Source organism: Arachis ipaensis, chromosome B07 (genome assembly GCF_000816755.2).
Source record: "Arachis ipaensis cultivar K30076 chromosome B07, Araip1.1, whole genome shotgun sequence".
Taxonomy (NCBI): Eukaryota; Viridiplantae; Streptophyta; class Magnoliopsida; order Fabales; family Fabaceae; genus Arachis; species Arachis ipaensis.
Window position 1 is genome coordinate 112,640,008 of NC_029791.2, and position 7,484 is coordinate 112,647,491.

The 7,484-nt window shown below is 35.0% G+C and overlaps 1 long non-coding RNA gene across 3 annotated transcripts; it reads right to left on the bottom strand.

Moving 5' to 3' along the window:
• On the bottom strand, positions 4,380 to 6,015 carry LOC107608454. Of its 3 annotated transcripts, XR_002350891.1 has the most exons (6): positions 5,919 to 6,015; positions 5,464 to 5,519; positions 5,177 to 5,282; positions 4,743 to 4,814; positions 4,572 to 4,655; positions 4,380 to 4,484 (listed from the first exon to the last, which is right to left on the bottom strand). It is a non-coding gene; the product is annotated as an uncharacterized LOC107608454 (long non-coding RNA). The 3 variants fall into 3 exon arrangements; XR_002350892.1 differs by lacking the exon at positions 5,464 to 5,519; XR_002350893.1 differs by lacking the exons at positions 5,464 to 5,519; positions 5,919 to 6,015 and adding an exon at positions 5,367 to 5,380.

Below are 7,484 nucleotides of genomic sequence, written 5' to 3' on the forward strand. Positions count from 1 at the left end.
TAATCAAATTCCTACCCCTCTGATAAAAATTTGTACAGATAAAGGCGAAGGAAAAAGTAACTAATACGACATAAACCATCGTTTGAACAGAAAAGAAATAAAATAGGCTCTTCCAAACTTCTTCATCCATAACTTGAAAAGAAAAGACCTATAGGGGAGTGAGAATATCTTCCTCACTGGTTCTCACTATGGGGGGAGAGAATTACCATAATAGGATACGTGAAATAAAACTATTTTTAAAATACAATGATTAATAACCGCCTTATGCATCTTTTCAAAACCAAAGATTTAATATTCAAAATCTGAAATCCTTTTTGAAAGAGAAAGATGTTAATTTTTCAAAAATCCAAAATCCTTTTTAAAAGTTTTTCCTAGACAGCTGATACAAGGAATCTATACCGGTTCGGAATTTCACAAAATGATTTCGTCGATAGTATAGCCCAAATCGATAATCGATCCTCGGATCAAATTTTAAAAGATTGGTTGTCACAAAGTTCAACCCCAGTAAAAGTTAACCGAAGTATTCAAACCTCGGGTCATCTCACAAGGAATGGGCAAACATGTGCTTCAACATTGGTTAGAAATCCGGGGTTGGAAGTCATGATCACAAAATTAAACTACTAAACTTAACATGCAAGAAATCTTAAAGCGCAAGAAACTAAATCAAGTAACCAAAGCTAGAAGTGAGAAATTTCAATCTAACAAGAGAACATATAATCTATTTCTACTCTAGCATTAAGCAATTGACTATAACAAGAATCAAGCAATCGAAAATTTTGGGTTTTCAAGTATGAATAATAAAAGAAACTCTTGGCTAAGCATAGGAATTGGGGTCACCATCCTTGTCTACAACCATAATTTGCCAATTATGAGGAACCAAACTCACTAAGCCTACCTCTAAGAGCGTTAAGTACGTAATATCTACTCCTAAACTTGAGGTACGTCAAGTGGCTTGATCAATCTCAACCCATAAGTCCCAACCTATCTACTAATTAAATTAGTAGTGGGTTAGTGTCAATGGGAATCAACTTGACCACCAAGGGTTCTCCAATTAACAACTCAATGAGACCCAATGACTCAAGGTCACCCAATTCTCATAGCTTAAGCCAAGAGTAAAGAAAACTACTCCATAATCAAAAGAAATATTTCATCAAACACATGGGATGCACTAACAAAAGATAGGGGTGTTCATGGATCGGATCCGATCCGCATATCTACGGTATTTATCCGAATCCGATCCGAAAATTGCGGATATGGATCCGATCCGCAAGGCTTTCGGATCGGATCCGCACACTAATCGGATCGGATTGCGGATTTTGTGTTGATATCCGCATATCCGCGTATCCGCAAAATAAAGAAATAAATAAATAAATATTCTTTTTATGTTTTATTTCAACTAATAATTATCATATATGTTGTATTATTTTAATTTATTATTTAAGAAAAGTATGTTTAATATTATTTTAAGAGTAAACATATTTAAAAGAATAGAAAAAATGAATTTCATTGATATTTTTTTAATAAAAATAAGCTTTTAAAAATATTTTTGTATTTTGCGGATATATCTGATATCCGATCCGATCCGATCTGCAAATGTACGGATCGGATCGGATCGGATCCAACCTTAAAAATTGCGGATATTGGATCCGATCCGATCCGATGATTTTAGTACGGATCGGATCAAAATTTTGGCCATATCCGATCCGATCCGATCCGCGTGCAGCCCTAACAAAAGACATATTCAAAATTGCAAATAAATTGAAAATTATAAGGACCCACTAACAATTATCAATGAAGTACAACTCAAACAACACTAATGATCATGGAAAACATCAATGTATTCATAGAAATTCAAGATCTACAAAATTCATAAAGTGAGTAGAAAATTGGAAATAACAAGATAACATAAATTCAACACAAAATCTAAGCAAAATTATACTAGAGAATTCAAATTAAGCAACCAAAACTAGAAATTAACAAAACCCAATTCAGAAATTCACAATGGAAGATTAAATCAAACTAGATCTAGAGAGGAATAAGGGTTTCTCTCTCTAGAAGAACAAGAACAAAAAATTAGCTAAAATTGTATCTAAGTGTGTAATGAATGATCCCCCCCCCCTTTTCCCCTACAACTCCTGGGTCTTTTCCATCCGAAATCAGCTTGGAATTGGGTCTGGAGAGCCTCAGAAATCGCTAGCCACAATTTCATTAATGAGGTCACGTGCTGAGCGCCACTACAAGATTCAAGCTTATTCGTGGCAGTTTTTTTTCTTTGTTTGTGGAGGTTTGAAACCCCCACAAAAAGGTTTGTGGGAGTTTTCAAAACCTCCAAAATTTGAGGTGCCACGAGCTTATTTGTGGCGGTTTTACAAAACCCCCCACAACGTAATTTAGTGGCGGTTTTTTGTTTACTTTGTGGGGGTTCTGAGTGAAATTTTGTGGCATTTTTTTTAATTTTTGTGGCGGTTTAAAACTCCCACAAAACTGAATTTTCAAATTAAAAAAATTGCAGCAAACTGAATGGTTGCAAACCCATTTAAAATTGAAACTAAACGGATCTGGAAGCTATAAATTACTATTATTGATTGAACAAATAACATCAATCAAACTAAAGATTATTTAACTTTAATAAAATTTAAATATTGTAATTTGATCTTTGCTTATGAATTAAAAATAAATATTATAATTTGAGCATTGCAAAGAAAAGAGGTACATAACTAGCCACATTACTAAGCACAGAAATCAACCATAACTACACAAGTATATATAACCATAACTTAATACTACACTAGTAGTGTGGTAAGTCAGAAATACACATTACAACATAATCTCTACAAGATAAGTAGATAAAAAGGAACAAAAACTAATACAATTTTTTTAGATATTTAAGATGCTAAACTCTTTCCTCTGATAACAACAGCAGTAGTGAAACAGTGCTTGTTCCGTGTTTTCTTGAATCTCAAAACTAATACCACTTTAAACATTTTTGTCCAGCATAATCAAAAGCCAATGGCAGCATTTCATGAAGTGTTAGAAATGCCATTACTCCACCAACTGGGTATTATGTTTAATGCAATCTGACGAGCCAATGCAATGGCGATACATTATAGAGCTATATAGGAAAAATGATAAAACATATAACAAGTGAAGAGCTGGCTTTTTAATCAACAAATCTAATTTTTATATACAATAATCAATTAAATTAAATACACATTTTTTATATGAAAGTCTAATCAATAACCATGCATCCTCAAATTAATGGTTGTTGCTATATTTGTGATATTTGATATGAAAGTCTACATCATAAACCATAGATTTAACTAACAAGAGAAAAAGATCCAGAACTTATTACTTCTCTGTTGTAAAATAAATAGGAAGTGTAATAGCAATACCCTGGAAAAGAGATATATACAAGAAGAGTGTCATAATTGTTTAACATTAAACTAATTAAGGAATTTATTAATAGAACACTAAAATTATATTATAAGGTAAAATATAATAAAAATACCTTTGAAATATTGTGCAGAGCAATGGCTAATGCAAAGTTAAGACCAACCTGAAGACCCTACATAATTACATATAAAGAAGAATTAATGGCATAAAGTTACAATATTAAGGCAATAACATGCAACAATAACACCAAAATTGAGGTTTATTACCTTCACAGACCCAAGGAACACTGCCATTCCTTCAGGAAAATTATGTAAGCTAATACCAATGGCAGTGATAATTCTGCTGAATAAAACTTGACGGTGCTGCCTTTTCATAATGTCCCTGTTTCTACGCTCCAAGAAAAATGTTCTATAACTACGCTCACCTGGCTCATCACCCCACTCCCTAAAGAAATTGATAGAAAATACCTGCAAAATGGAGTCGATAAAGTGGATCTGATTAACCATAGTTTAGTTTTTTATAATTTTCTTGTACTAAAAAGTAGAGTATTATCATGGTTTTTCAACTACCTTTGAGTCTACAAGCCATATCTTCTTGCAAGTTTCCTTTATCGGTTTCTTTGTCTGCACAACGAAAGAGAACAACCCTATAGATTGTAATTTAAAATTCACTCTATAAATCAATATAAGACTACTGTGTCAGCAATGAAGATTGAAGTATTATTATTATTATTATTATTATTATTATTATTATTATTATTATTATTATTATTATTATTATTATCACCTGCTTTGACATCTCAAGAGCTATAAGTTCTGCTATTCCAGTTCTTGCCTGAAATCATGGCAAAAACATGAGATGAATTAACTTGTCAAGTGCAAATATATACATATATAAAGCGTATTTTAAAAATAAAAAATATAAATAGTATCTGTTTTCACTCTTTTCCCCCCGAAGCACCAAGCAAGTTTTTATGATTTTCAATTTGTTACCTCACCGGCACCGAGGAACAGGAAAGTGTGGTCGGCCAAAGTTCCACCAATCAGCTTCAATGCTGCCACGACCCCGGCAAGAACAACAGATGCAGTCCCCTGAGATATATTATAAAACATTCATGATTTGAAATTTTGAATAGAACAATCTCCATGGTATAGATGCTAAGATGCTACTTATAGTACCTAAATATCATCATTGAAGACTAGATGAGATGTGCCGTATTTCGCAAGCAACTCGAAAGCATTGTGATTTGCAAATTCTTCAAACTGCAGAAAAAATATTTTAAGGTAACAGAAACTCAATTGAATGATTCAGGTTCATAACATCATAAAAACTTGTTTAAAATTCACAACCTGCACAAGAACTTTTTTCCCATAGTTTTGCTTTACAGCAGCCATGAACTCACTCAGAAGTTCAGAATATTCCTATATAGAAACCAGATATAATCAAAATCACTTCATATCAATGCAAATGAAAGTGATATGCAGATATCAAGGCATGTATGTAATGGTATAATGAGAAGAAAAAAGTTAGTAGAAGATTGAAAATGCATACTGCTGATGGACGAAGCCCTCCTAGTGTTGTGTACAAAGCCAATTTTCCAACAGGAATTCCCATTCCCTGAAATTAAACACATCTAACATAAACTATATGAAGCCTAAGTTACCTATTTTACTATATATCATGTTTTCATTGAATTAATGTATCTATATACTAAAAAGTAACAGCTTCAGATAAAACAGAATGATAGGAGTCTAGTAGTTATAATAAATCAAGGAACGAATACCTGACATCCAAGGTCTCTGAGTCCTAAAATTCGCTCGCCATCTATGACAACAATAACTTGAGTACTCCTCTCAGGCCAATTTTTCAGTACCTCAAGGATCTTGCCCCTGAAAGAAAGCCAAAAGCTCTTATGATGATACTGAATCAAACACAGTACAAAGTTGCATACAAGAAAGAAATTTATTATATACTTCTCTTTCAAACTATGAACCCTAACATCCTTTTTACTTCAAGAAAAAATCAAAATTTTCAATAGAGAATAATAATTTTCTATTTATGTCTCTTCACCTTAATAATATATCAAATCAACTTAACAAAATCTATATCAAATTCTTTGCCTTGACCTGAAAATTTTACAGAAGAGAAAAGTACATTAGAACATAAGAAACAGAATTTGTGTTTAACTTTGCCAAAACTATATCATCAAATTATCACAAAAACTAATATCTTTGAAAAATTTTGAAAATTTAAAGAAAGCAAAGAACAAGAAAAAATTAGGAACAAATCCTAATTGTAATAACTCGACATGACATAAAACTTGACTCGACTCAAAGCTTACAGAGACTCGCTAGCTCGCCTTCTTGATCTCCTCAGCTAGCACCACCGAATCTGCACCCAAACCACACCACTGAATCCGCGTCCAAACCGCACTCTGAGTGCTTCAAGCCGCCGGAGGAAAAGCAGAACCAGCGGCACAACCCGCAGTGGAAGATGACGCAGAAGCAGAAGATTTAAAGCATTACCTCAACAATCTGAATGAAATCGTCACTCTGAGAGGTCAACGAATTCATAGGTTCCACGATCACCTCGTCCTCCATTCATAACTCTACACCGGCAACGATGGTGCACGGAATTGTGATCACACTTTTCACAACTCCGGTACAACTAACTAGCAAGTGCACTGGGTCGTCCAAGTAATAAAATCTTACGCGAGTAAAGGTCGATCCCACAAAGATTGTTGGCTTGAAGCAAGCTATGGTCATCCTGTAAATCTTAGTCAGGCGGATTCAATTGGTTATGAGTTTTGATAATTGAAAGATAAATAAAACGTAAATTAAAATAAAGATACTTATGTAATTTATTGGTGGAAATTTCAGATAAGTGTTTAGAGATGCTTTGTTGCTTCTGAACCTCTGCTTTTCTATTGTCTTCATCCAATCATGCGTGCTCCATTCCATGGCAAGCTGTATGATCCTCTCAGTGAAAATGGTCCAAGTACAGTTTCTGCACGGGTAATCAACTGTCGGATTTCTCGTCTCGGATGAAAAATACCAGGCACAGCTACTGCACAGCTAATCATCTGTCGGTTCTCACTTATGTCGGAATAGGATCTCTCTATCCTTTTGCACACTGTCACTGCGCCCAACATTCGCAAGTTTGAAGCTCGTCACAGTCATCCCTTCCCAGATCCTACTCAGAATACCACAGACAAGGTTTAGACTTTCCGGATTTCAGGAATGCTGCCAATTGGTTCTAGCCTATACCACGAAGGTTCTAACCTCACGGACTCGGTTCGTGGATTAGAGACCCAAGAGAATATACTCCGGCTGTCGTCCAATGACAACGTTGAACATCATGTAGACCACTTGTGGTTGTCAGGCACGCGGATCTTGGCTAAGTGAGTAACGAAGATAGTGGGTGATTATCACGGGTCACCCCTTCATTCTGACTTAACTGAATTAAGGACGAGAGTATATCTTGGAGAAGAAGTAAGTGTGAATTGAAAGAGAAACAATAGTACTTGCATTAATTCATGAAGAACAGCAGAGCTCTACACCTTAATCTATGAGGTGTAGAAACTCCACCGTAAAAAATACATAAGAGAAAAAGGTCTAGGCATGGCCGAATGGCCAGCCTCCAAAACATTATAAGATGTGTTCCAAAACTGTGCAAATACAATAGTAAAAATTGCTATTTATACTAAAACTAGTTACTAGGGATTACAGAAAATAAGTAACTAAGTGCAGATAGTGCAGAAATCCACTTCTGGGGCCCACTTGGTGTGTGCTTGGGCTGAGCATTGAGCTTTACACGTGCATAGGCCTTCTCTTGAGTTAAACGCTAGCTTGGATGCCAGTTTGGGCATTTAACTTCAGTTTTGGTGCCAGTTCTGGCGTTTTACACCAGAAAAGGGTCTCTGGCTGGCGTTTAGACGCCAGTTTGGGCCATCAAATCTCAGGCAAAATATGGACTATTATACATTACTGGAAAGCCCAAGATGTCTACTTTCCAACGCAATTAAGAGCGTGCCAATTAGGCTTCTGTAGCTCCAGAAAATCCATTTTGCATGCAGGAGGGTCAGAATCCAA